The 12,571-nt window shown below is 36.8% G+C and overlaps 1 long non-coding RNA gene across 1 annotated transcript in view; it reads left to right on the top strand.

Annotated features, from left to right (window-relative positions):
* Positions 1 to 2,706: 2,706 nt before the first annotated feature.
* Positions 2,707 to 12,571, top strand: part of LOC136839795 (uncharacterized) — a 100,952-nt gene continuing 91,087 nt past the window's right edge. Inside the window, exons 1-2 of the long non-coding RNA XR_010853468.1 lie at positions 2,707 to 3,060; positions 3,644 to 3,746. This is a non-coding gene — a long non-coding RNA (uncharacterized lncRNA). The remainder of the gene's footprint in view (positions 3,061 to 3,643; positions 3,747 to 12,571) is intronic.

Genomic DNA, 12,571 nt, shown 5'->3' with positions numbered 1-12,571 from the left:
GTTTGTGCATATGTTTGTGCACTATAGAAATCCGCACCGCTTGACCGATCTAGACAAAATTTGGCACGTGGCCATCATTTGACCCGACTTAGGTAAAAGGGTAGGTTTCAAACCTGGATAAATGGGACAGTCCCTTCCCATTCCCCTTCCCCTCCCCTTTTTTGTAAAATTATGCGGTAAATAAACTCTACGGGTTTATCATACCGCAATTCATGTACTTGATACCGTAAGAATATATTATTGAAAATGCTCTTTTTGGATAAAATGGACAGTCCCACAGTGATTAATAATTCTGTGTCAAGGTTTATGTTTAAGTTTAATTGGAGGGGGGGTGTCTTTAGGTTTAGTGGGGGGTGTGTTTAGGTTTAGTAGGGGGTGTGTTTGAGTTTAGCAGAGGGTGTGTTTAGGTTTAATGGGGATGTGTTTAGGTTTAGTGGGGTTAAAGGGATAATCAGCGCAGTAATACCTGGATAAAAGGGACAGTCACCACAGTAATACCTGAATAAAATGGACAGTTAAAACAGTAATAAAACTTGGGGGACAGTCACCACAGGAATACCTGGGTTAAAAGGGACAGTCAGCACAGTAATACTTGGATAAATAGGGCAGTCACCACAGTAATAGGACCTGGATAAAAGGGACAGGCAGAACAGTAATAGCTGGATAAATTGGACAGCCACCACGGTAATATTAGGGTAAAATGAACAGTCACCACAGTAAAACCTGGGTAAAATGGACAGTCACCACAGTAAAACCTGGATAACATGGACAGTCACCACAGTAAAACCTGGATAAAAGGGACAGACAGCGCAGATATGCAAAACCTGATGGACAAGCAAAAGGGGACAGACAGTAATGCCTGGATAAATGGCACAGTCACCACAGTAATACATGGGGGACAGTCACCACAGTAATGACTGCATAAAATGGGCAATCACCACAGTCGTTCAGAATATCGTCTGAGCTGAGATACACACAAATAACACTCACTAACATGACAGCTTCCGTTTTGCCGATATGTTATGTAAATATGTGTGGTTAAGTTTTTTTATTTTTCAGTGCTCAGGAGTAACATGTCCTAGCTAGTATTGTTTTTACGGAGTTTCAGGCAGTCCAGTATGGAGTTAGGCTCCCTAAATGTAAGATATGCTGTGTCAATAGTCGGTTTGAGTTGTCAAAGTTAAAATAAGTTATGATTATCCTTGACCCAACCACAGTGAATGGCGTCCAATGGTACTTACGGACGACTTTTTATTGCTGAAGGTTTTATTATTGAAGATTTGTCCTCATGTGCAGCAAATCACCTCATAGAATTAACAAAGGATGGGTTTCAACCAGAAGATAGTTTTTGATACACTTAAACGGGATTTGTTTCCCCAAGCGATATATATTTATATTATCATAAGCAATTTTCTTTGCAATTATACATCTGTCTTATTACGATTTATATTTTTAGGTTACATCCACGTAAACAAAAATCAGTTTGGTTTATTTTTGCTGTCATTGGTACATATGTCAATGTTATAGCAAAGTTTTGTGCAATACTGTTTGGTTACAATTAATGTTTGTGTTATGTGCAATATCAAGTTGTGTATATATGTATATGTATATATATATATATATATATATATATATATATATATATATATATATATTATATACATATATATACATAAATATATGTATATGTATATATATATATATATATATATATATATATATATATATATATATATATATATATAGCTGTGTAGTAATTCTTCTAATGGGTCATAAACCACTTAGTGATTGTTCATAGGTTTTCAGTTCAGTTCTAAACGCGTACTAATAACTTTTGCTGACGGTATATCTTGGTATTCTTTATGATAGATTTGGTTTCCTTTTTTAGGTGATGATTTTCAACCGTAAACGTCTGGAAAATATTTGATGTACGGTCCGCAGTTTGCAATTTGCAGTCTGGAGTTTGTAGTCTGAAGCTTGAAGTCTGATTTGTGCAGTCTTCAGTCTTTTGATAACCGTCCAGAGGCGAAATGATTCCTTTAAAAAAAAAATCCGTAGGTGACCAGGCGTAGAATTACGATAAGACTTGTGACATAATTAACACTTATATATTTACTTCAGCTGATCAGAAATGCACAGTAACAAATTCGTCGGAATTATATTGCAGTTTCATGAAGTTTCATGGATTATCTTTCTGTTTATTACCCTTTGACAATTAACCATCCGGTATTCTTGTTCTTTTTGTTTACTTTGTAACCTTCTTTATATCTGTGTCTCATTCGTGCCCCGACGATGCGTTAATAGACGTGAAAGCGCTTGGTACTGAACTTCTGCCTGTCATTTTCCTGTGTGGATTATATTATATATATATATATATATATATATATATATATATATATATATATATATATATATATATATATATATATATATATATATATATACAGTATATATATATATATATATATGTGTGTGTGTGTGTGTGTGTGTGTGTGTGTGTTAGAAAGGGCTGAGACAAAACGCACCTTGGCAATATATTCGTTCAAATGTAAGACTACGTAAGGAATTCTTTTTTAAGCATGCCAACTTGCTTAAAGCAAGGAAAAAATGTCCATTCTTTTATTCGGTAAATAATTGCTAAAAGCGTTCTGTTATCATGCGCAGAAGCTAATAAACACGGAATAAAGCTTCTCCTTAAACAAACAAAAAAAAAAAGGGACGATGTAGTCTTCCTCGTAAATCGCCCAAGTTTCAAGAAAAGTGACTCCACGGTCCTTGGCTGTGACGTCACCAGCTCTACGAGTTTCTCGGCAAAGGACAACAGATCCCCTAGTTAATCAGCTTTCGCTTCGGGCGCAGCAAATCTTCGGAGTGTTATTGCGTTCTTTGACGACGAAACTGGGCGCTTTATGAACGGTTTTCTGCTACCTGATGTGGAGGAAATAATTCTGTGCCGCTGGAACTTACGATTGGAGTTTGGTGGTTTGAAGGATGGGCGGCATAAAGTCTTGGTTGGCTACTCTCCCGGGCCCCGCCGAGACTCTCTTAAATTTTATTACAGTTAGTTTAGTGTTTTGATAGTTTATTCCGAAATATTGCAATAGTTCTTGGTTTTGGTTATTTAATGTTTTTTTTTCTGTGTAGGGGTTTTGTTTTTCCTCGATGGAAGAGTTTTAATTATACTTGAAAATTTGTATCGTTACTGATACTTTAAATAGTTGTAATATCACCAATCATTTTGCTGTACAGACGATTACAGCAAATGTAAATAGCACAAACTCTACTTTTCGTCGATAACAATGAATACTAGCCTCTGATATTTTTTGTTTTGATATTTTGTAAAGCTTTGGCTATTACATAGCATTACTTAAGTTCGTCCATTTCTCAACCCTGTTTTATGAAACTGTAGTAGGCAATGGGTGTTTTATTTTTGTACTGCATATTTGATATGTAGAGGTTAATATTCAATCTGATGTACTTCGAAATTTGAAGTCTGTTAAAACCTGTTAAAACAGTTAGTGATTTTAGTGTAATTCCTTCTTTGTTTAAAGCTTGAAATTTACTTTATATCTTGTAAGAAAAAGATTGGTTTTTAATTAGAGTTCTATATACTGCCATAATAGCAACTTATAACTGCTTCCAGATTGGTTGACGTCCAAGCCACTTTATGAAGTCGAGTAGGCCTACGTTTGTGAGAAAGGTAACTGAAGTCGAAATTCCTAAGCCAGGACCTTTTCTCCTCTAAGGTAGGCTTAAAAAATTTTTTTACCTCTACCCATGCAGGGGTGGTACTCCTGTAGGGGTGGAGGCCCCTCCCCTGCCCTGTTCTATGCCCATAGGTCTTTTGACCTATGGGCAGGTGCATGGGAGGTTCTTACTAATAATTTTTTCCTTTCAGGCCTTTGGTACATTATTCTACCCAATTTTATTAGTCATCTAACGTAGCTGCTTGCATTAAACTCCAAAGAACTTTTATTTTACAAGAACTTTGCAGTTTAGTACAGACCTTTTAACATTATTTTTGGTAACATAGTACAGTACGTGATTAATTTACCATTATCTAAATCCTTCTTGTGATTCAAGTTATTTTAATTGCTTGCATTCTTAAATTCATTCCCAAAGTTTAGCTGTAATTTAGTTTTTATTTTTGCGTCTGTACTTTTCAACCTGAATGAGTTCAGATAAAAAATTGACTTTTTTTGGCAATGCATTTTAGCAATTGACTTTTTTTGGCAATGCATTTTAGCAATTCATTTCTTTAAATATTCAAGATTCAAGGCTATTGAAATGTTGATTTGGTATTCTGAAGCTTGATATAACGAAATTTTTTTCATACTTCAAAATTAACGTAACTCGGTTGTCGAAAGGTTAAGGCTTATATATAACTTTAAATATTCATGCCAGTTTTAATATTCATGCCGATCATTTTAATATTCATGCCAATAATATAAATATTAATGCCAATATAAGTATTCATGCCAGTAATATAAATATTCATGCCCGTAATATAAATATTCATGCCCGTAATATAAATATTCATGCCAGTGATTTAAATATTCATGCCAGTAATACAATAAGCAGGCCTCTATTTTTGAACTTTATTGCAATAGACAGGCTTTTTTCAGGTTTTATCAATATTAAAGTTGACACTATTCCAGTAATGGTAGTTAACAAATCACTCCAGTAATGGTAGTTAGCAAATCACTCCAGAAATGGTAGTTAACAAATCACTCCAGAAATGGTAGTTAACAAATCACTCCAGAAATGGTAGTTAACAAATCACCCCAGAAATGGTAGTTAAGAAATGGCAGTTGACAAGTCACTCCAGAAATGGCAGTTGACAAGTCACTCCAGAAATGGCAGTTGACAAGTCACTCCAGAAATGGCAGTTGACAAGTCACTCCAGAAATAGCAGTTGACAAGTCACTCCAGAAATGGCAGTTGACAAGTCACTCCAGAAATGGCAGTTGACAAGTCACTCCAGAAATGGCAGTTGACAAGTCACTCCAGAAATGGCAGTTGACAAGTCACTCCAGAAATGGCAGTTGACAAGTCACTCCAGAAATGGCAGTTGACAAGTCACTCCAGAAGTGGCAGTTGACAAGTCACTCCAGAAGTGGCAGTTGACAAGTCACTCCAGAAGTGGCAGTTGACAAGTCACTCCAGAAGTGGCAGTTGACAAGTCACTCCAGAAGTGGCAGTTGACAAGTCACTCCAGAAGTGGCAGTTAACAAGTCACTCCAGAAGTGGCAGGTAACAAGTCACTCCAGAAGTGGCAGGTAACAAGTCACTCCAGAAGTGGCAGGTAACAAGTCACTCCAGAAGTGGCAGTTAACAAGTCACTCCAGAAGTGGCAGCTAACAAGTCACTCCAGAAGTGGCAGTTAACAAATCACTGAGTCCAGGCAAACTGACTTTCTGAAATTTTGCTCGGCAGTTCTGACCCCTTGACCTTTTTTACAGTTGTTCCTGTCGTTCCTGCTAGCAGTTGTTTTGGTTTATCTGCTGATCTGGTCAGAGGCTTTATAAGTTGTTGGTCTGTTTAGGAGAAAATTGGATCTATTCAGGAAGCTTCGGTTCATCTCATTCAGTGAATCATTATTTTACTGACTGTGAAAAGTATCTTGATTCATTTTGTAATATAATCGCAAACATTTCTGCAGCAGCTTTTGTTTTTCAGAATATTTAGTGTAAAAGCGTACCGGAGAAGTGTTATTCAGGACAATGCGAACAATACTTCACCTTTTAGAAAACTCTTGTGTTTCGTTGCTTTTAGCCCACAATAGTTTTTAAACGAGGCACGACTGAAACCTAACGTTTCTGATGTACTTCACAATGCCATGGTTGTCCTGCATTGATGGTTCAGGAAGCAATTAGTTATTTGACACTGCAACATACAAAGCGGCTCATACAAAGCATCCTAGGCAGTGAGGCAAGAATATCTAAAATGTGGGCAAGATGGGATAATGAGGCGTCTGTTCCATAAATGATTTAATCTGTATTTTTGCAATTATGTCATCTTCAGAATCTATTCTAATTTTATTTAATCACTTATCACTATAGAGCTTTACTATTTTCAATTTTCGTATTTAGCCCTCTAGACCTGACTACTGTAACCACGTAAGGTCCCTAGCAGCTGGAATTTGTATGCAATCTTTTTTTTTTTGGGGGGGGGGAGGGGGTGGGGTTTTTACTATTCTCAATAATACTGTCATTACCATAATGAATATTTGTCTACTTCAAGAACGGTGTGGATGTTTCCGATCATCATTTTTTATCAGGTCTCGTGTATCTAGATATGTGCATTCTCTTGTATATTCCATGTATATGGCCGTGCGCTGAAATAAAATTATTGCAAACTGGTAGGTTTTCTTGACATAAAATCCGAATTAAAATATTTAAAGAACTTTAAGCTGTTTACCTCAACCGGGTCGAGTAAATTTTATAAATTCCAGTGTTTTATAATGTCAGATATAAAATTGCTTATTTTAAAGCCAGAAGTCAAATCATGTGTACCATAACCTAGTAATGTTTTAAGAAAATGGGCATGGTGTTTAGGAAACCATATGTCCGCAACCTACAAAGCTATTGTAAGAGTTGCGATTATTATTGAATTTATATTAGCTGCCGTTTATAGCTTGATTAAATGAAATGTAAAAGCTAAGAGTTTTCATGTCTCGCTAAGAAGAAATGGTCAGTCTTCTATACAAAAATAAAAGTGTTTTAAAGTTAAGTTGGGATTACTGTTGATAGTTACCGTTTATTAAAAATACTTGAGCTTTTGCTAGTTCTTCAGGTATGGCCGGCAAATATACTGTTTTTAGTTATGCATTAATATGAAACCTTTTAAATAAAAAAAAATGTCGAAATAGAGGGACAGAAAGAAAGCGATTATTTGCAAGTGAGCACAAGAAATAAAACTGCCTCCATTGTGTTCGATGGAAGGGCGAAGCCTTTTGGGTGTTTGCTAATTTAGGGCAAAAGAATTTAGATTGAAATGAACGATAAAAATGACATGAGGCTTTAGTCTGTGTAACAAGATGACTGTCTACATATAGGTGGCAGTTTAAAACTATCCTTATAGCGTAATTAAACAGTTGTTACTTGTCATAAAGATTCTGATAACACTCCATAATTTTTGTTACTTTCCCTATGATGTTGAAACTCTTTTGATTGAAGTAATGTATGGGACCTACAGGAGATAAGTGTTCCGATCTAGAAGTCAAAATCTTTAAATAAACTCCCTTTATCACATACGATGTTTCTCTGGGGGTAGCCTATTCTCTGGAGATGAATAAATTGTTAGGGAAAAAATGAATAAATTGTTGATATATTGCAATCATTTAGTTGCTGATAAACTTGCTGAAAAAGCCTTTGTCATTTTCTCAACCTTGGGTCACTACATAGTGTTGAGAGTCTGGGGAGAATAGCAATAAAAATATATTTGATGGATTACGAAAAACGGGATATAGATAAATTCTTATTACTTAACTGGTAACAGAAACGAAAAGAGGGCAGTTTACTGATCAAACATGAAGCCTTATGGTAAAGTGAACTTAACCTAAACGTAGCTTATCTTATCTGAGGACTTAACACAAACAGTCAGAACATGATTTTTATTGGAATACATCCCATACAGAGAAAATTCCCCTGAAGACGAAGGTTAGTTACTGATGATACACTTGTGAAACAAACTTTCAAGGTATTTCAGTACTGTTTGTCGTAGTCTTAATGAAAGTGGCTGTGATGTCCAGCTAAAGCTTAGGCTGTGTGAAGGTCTAGGAAGCGTTCTTTCACATTTCAGTGATATATATATAACATGAAAATTGGTGAAATACAAGGGGTTGACTGACCTTCACTAAGCTACCTAGAGCACCGTGCTCAATAGTATGGCCTGTCCACACTAACGGGCATGCCCGACGGGCACTTCCAGCAGTTCATATTTTCTCTCGCTTCTGAAGCAGTGTTACCAGACAATCGCATCGTTCTAGCTCCATACTCGGTCGGTCAGTATAGTGGAACGGATTATGGGAACAGTGTTTGCCCGTCGGGCAGTGCCCGTAATTCTGGACAGGGTTTAGGTTCTGTTCCATCGGGCACTTCAGCTGTTTATATTTTCTCTCGCTTGAAGCAGTGTTACCAGACAATCGCATCGTTCTGGCTCAGGTCGGTCAGTGTAGTGGAACAGTTATGGAAACAGGTTTGCCCGTCGGGCAGTGCCCGCCAGTGGACAGGCCTGAAAGCCATGTTTGCCACTGCCGCCGGGCAAACACTGTTCCCATAACCCGTTCCACTATACTGATCGACCGATTATGGAGCCAGAACGATGCTTTTCAGAAGCGAGAGAAAATATAAACAGCTGAAGTTCCCGACGGGCATGCCCGCTAGTGTGGACAGGCCATAAGACTTTCCCTTCCTGGACCCATAACCTGACCTATTCCAGGGCGTTATAGTTCACAGAGAAACTATATTTGTTTACATAGCTTGGTTATTTGTCTTATAAGCACTGACAACTTGACTTACACCAATACACTAGACCTTCGGTTTGATACCACAGTACAAGAGATTGTGATAAGACCTGAAACGAACAGGCACTGAAGTGTTTAAGAGCTTTTTCAGTCATGACTGGTAAAATGTGAGGCACAAAACTGAAAATCTGCCTTCAAGCTCTGCCAAGAAGCACCACCAAATTATCGTGGATTATTAAAGACATACGCGGTTAAGTGTAAGTTTTTTTTTTTTTTGTCTCAATTTTTTCCTGGTTGTTATGGGTAGCAACAAGATATTAAAATCAAAATTGAGCGCTCCGTAAAGGGGTAGTGCCGTCAGTGCACCTCGTGCGGTGCGCTGTAGGCATTAAGGTTCTTTGCAGCGTCCCATCGGCCCCTTAGCTGCATCCCTTTTCATTCCTTTACTGTATCTCCGTTCATATTCTCTTTCTTCCATCTTACTTTTCACCCTCTCCAAACAATTGATTCATAGTGCAAATGCTTTGAGGTTTCCCCCCGTTACACGTGTTCAGACTTGTTAGTCAATTTCCCTTTCAGCAGTGAATGACCCCATAGGTCCCAGTGCTTGACCTTTGGCCTAAATTCTATATGTTATTCTATTCTGTTCAAGATAAGGCGCTGATTGATTGCACTGTTAGATGGAAAGGAAAATAATGGAGCACAATGAAGAAAAAATAGAATGTATATTAGAAAAATGTGAAAGGGTAACCTAAAAATGTAATAAAACAATACAAATAATTATCATGAAAGTGCGCAGAGTACAGACAAGAAGGGCTCATTTACATATGACATCAAATATTAAATGTAGTGTAAAATGGGATACCACCAAGGAAATTAGCCTCCAAAAAGGAATGATTGAATGTGGATACATTAAAAATGCTTGTACATAATTAGGTAATCAGCAAACTAGATTAATGTGAGTCTTTGTGAACTAATTTATTTGCGGAAACAAGGACAGCATTCGGTCAACAGTGCAGTGAAACGTATAGTATGTAAATCTCCTTTGGCCTCGTATGAAAGCAAGAAATTGATCTAAAATGTTTTGACAAACATAACGATAAAGAATAAAGAATACAAAGGTAAAAAATATTGCTCTGATGTTAGCAATGAGAAATGCAGATCAATAGAGCCAAGAATCACCAAAGGTACTGGAAAAGAGCTCAGTTACTGGAAAAGAGTTCAGACACTGGAAGAGAGCTCAGAGCGCACGGCAGCAAATTATTCAAAACTTTGGGAAACGACTTTCAAGAAGAGAGTGGAGATTTGTCTGTGAATAAACAAGTTGTGGCAAGGAAGAACAAATTATTCAAGGGAATTATATTAACAGTAACCGACTATCTAGTGGAGTAGCCGGTTAAACCAGATGAGAAACGAAAATAGATCCCCAAAAACGAACGAGGATAATGAATGTGATGATAAGGATGGTGGTAGTTCGACCATAACCACCTATTTAGTTTAGCTGTGAAACTAGTGATTTTTTCTTAATGGAGGGAAGGAGGGATGGGGAATTATAGCTTAGAAGGCGGAGTATTATCCTAGGTCAAAATTCTTCCCTCGGGGGAACTGACATGAGACAATATTCCCCAGTGGGAAAACTGATCTGGGTATTATGGGTTTGATTGCTGAAAGAGCTGGAACTTTTATATATCCCTTTGTACCTCTGTTGCCCTAACCAGTCAGTTGAACGACTTCAATGTGTTACAACTAATATGAAGAAGGGCATGAAACTCTGTTAATCTTGCTGAGAAGCGGAAAAAAAAACAAAATCCGCTAGTTGTACAGAAAAGGGTAACAGGAATTTTAAGACAGTAAGGGGTTTGAGTCCATTTTTTAAATTTTAGCTCGGAAGATTATTACACGGCACATTTACATTCCTTGTTACAGCTTTCACTTTGCACTAAAAAAATTAAATAAATAGAATGATCGATGCACCGTATGGCAAGTTTTCCAGCACATTTTTGAAAATGTGTTCTAATCTGTTTAATTACCTGCAGTTCTATGTTGAGACTTCATACTTTGCTATTTCAGATCACTGGCGTTGGCGTTATGATGCAGCCTATCTTGAAGATACCTGTTCTAAAAAGGTACCTTCATTTCATTTAAAATTGTAGTGTGTTAATTTTGTTATCTTAAAATTGAGACTAGTGATGTTTAAGCATTCAAGAAAATAATAACTTAAAAGTGGTGAAGGTACCTGTTCTAAAAAGGTATCTTCATTTCATCCTAAAATGTCATGTGTTAATTCCGCCATCTTAAAATTGAGACTACTAATGTTTAAGCATTCAAGAAAATAATAACTTAAAAGTGGTGAATGTTTCTTCATTTCATCTAAAAATGTCATGTGTTAATTCTGCCATCTGAAAATTGAGACTAGTGATGTTTAAACACTAGCAGTTCTTCAGGAATTTGATGGAAAAAATTGTCTGTTTAAACGTCCAAGAAAATAATTCAGTCCTGGAATTTGATGGAAAGTCTGCTTTCAGTCCTGGACTCGTATGATCACATCATTTTACCATTCAACATATAATAACTGCAGAGGCTGCATGTGAAAAAATGCTCTCTTGAAGATAATATGCCCCTGGCACTGTTATAGACTTCTCCTGTAATAACGGAAATTCTTTCTCCTAATGTTTTAGTTCCTTCGAGAAGCAATGAAGGTTAATAACGCAGACCCTGGTGATTAGGGAGTCAAAATCAGGACGAAAAATGTTACATTATTACGTGGGAATCATTTTTCATAAAGGAATTTCTCGGGAATCTTGCTGGAAAATTTAATGAGATTCCGGAAGCCTTTGGAAAATGGTATAGGCATACTATCAATTTAAGTCGTTAATTACACGAAAATAGTTATTATACGCAAATTGGTAAAATAAGGTGGCTACATCCACTGAACATTTAGTAGTTAAGAGAAATTTATTATAAACAAGAGATTATCGAACAGCTGTTCCAAAAATAGAATCTTACCCATTGTTTCGAAAATGTTCTAGGACGAAGGTCATACGCAAAGAAGAACAACTGTTTTGTGTTCGGAATTCATAATGCATTACAGCTCTTCATTTAGGTATACAAACTTACCATTTCAATAAGCAATTTTCAAGTAAAAGACAAAGGAATGAAATGAAAGACTTTGGGAGATCACAGAATCTTATAAGATATTTTTTTCCCCGTAAGGGGGGACGGGGGTTAGTGCCGTCAGTGCACCTCATGCGGTGCAATGTAGGCAGTACTCAAGGTTCTTGCGGCCCCTAGCTGCAACTTCTTTCATTCCTTTTACTGTACCTCCGTTCATATTCTCTTTCTTCCATCTTACTGCCCACCCTCTCCTAACAATTGATCCATAGTGCAACTGCCTTGAGGTTTCCCTCCTGTTACGCCTTTTAAACCTTTTCACTGTCAATTTCCTTTTCAGCACTGAATGGCCTTAGTTACCCCAGTGCTTGGCATGTATGCCTGAGATTCATAAATCAATCAGCAAGATATTTTGTACCATTTCTTTTGGAGATTTCACATCACACTGTACCTTAATATAGTAACTCACAGCGTTTCCAGGCCAGATTTGTTTAATGTTAAAGCGTATCAGCATAAAAAGGATAATTCCTGCCGTAGTATTTTTGCCAGCTCATCTTTCAGTCCCCCCAATGCTTGGTGCAGTTCATGTAGCATTGTTTGGGGAGAATTCTATGAATTCATACATGGATGTAGCAATGACGCCCCTATTTTGGTTTGCCTTCAGAAGAACAGCACTTTTTATGAACAAGTACATCCAAGGATACTACTGGAAATTCTTCATTGGAAGTAATTCATTAATCAAACTTTTCGAGATAAATGTCAGTATCCGCAAAACGACAAGATATGTAACTGGAAAAACATTTGAATACGGCAACATGGATTTTTCGCATACCAAGCGCGTTGACAAATGTGATTTGGAAACAGGGCTAAAAAAGAGCAGTGCTGCACATCGACAGAATTCACAAGACATTTCAATGTTATATATATATGTATATATATATATATATATATATATATATATATATATATATATATATATATATATATATACAG

The sequence above is a fragment of the Macrobrachium rosenbergii genome, chromosome 6 (assembly GCF_040412425.1).
Source record: "Macrobrachium rosenbergii isolate ZJJX-2024 chromosome 6, ASM4041242v1, whole genome shotgun sequence".
Taxonomy (NCBI): domain Eukaryota; kingdom Metazoa; phylum Arthropoda; class Malacostraca; order Decapoda; family Palaemonidae; genus Macrobrachium; species Macrobrachium rosenbergii.
The sequence above is the reverse complement of the archived record's forward strand: the minus strand, read 5'-3'. Positions and strand labels throughout refer to the sequence as shown.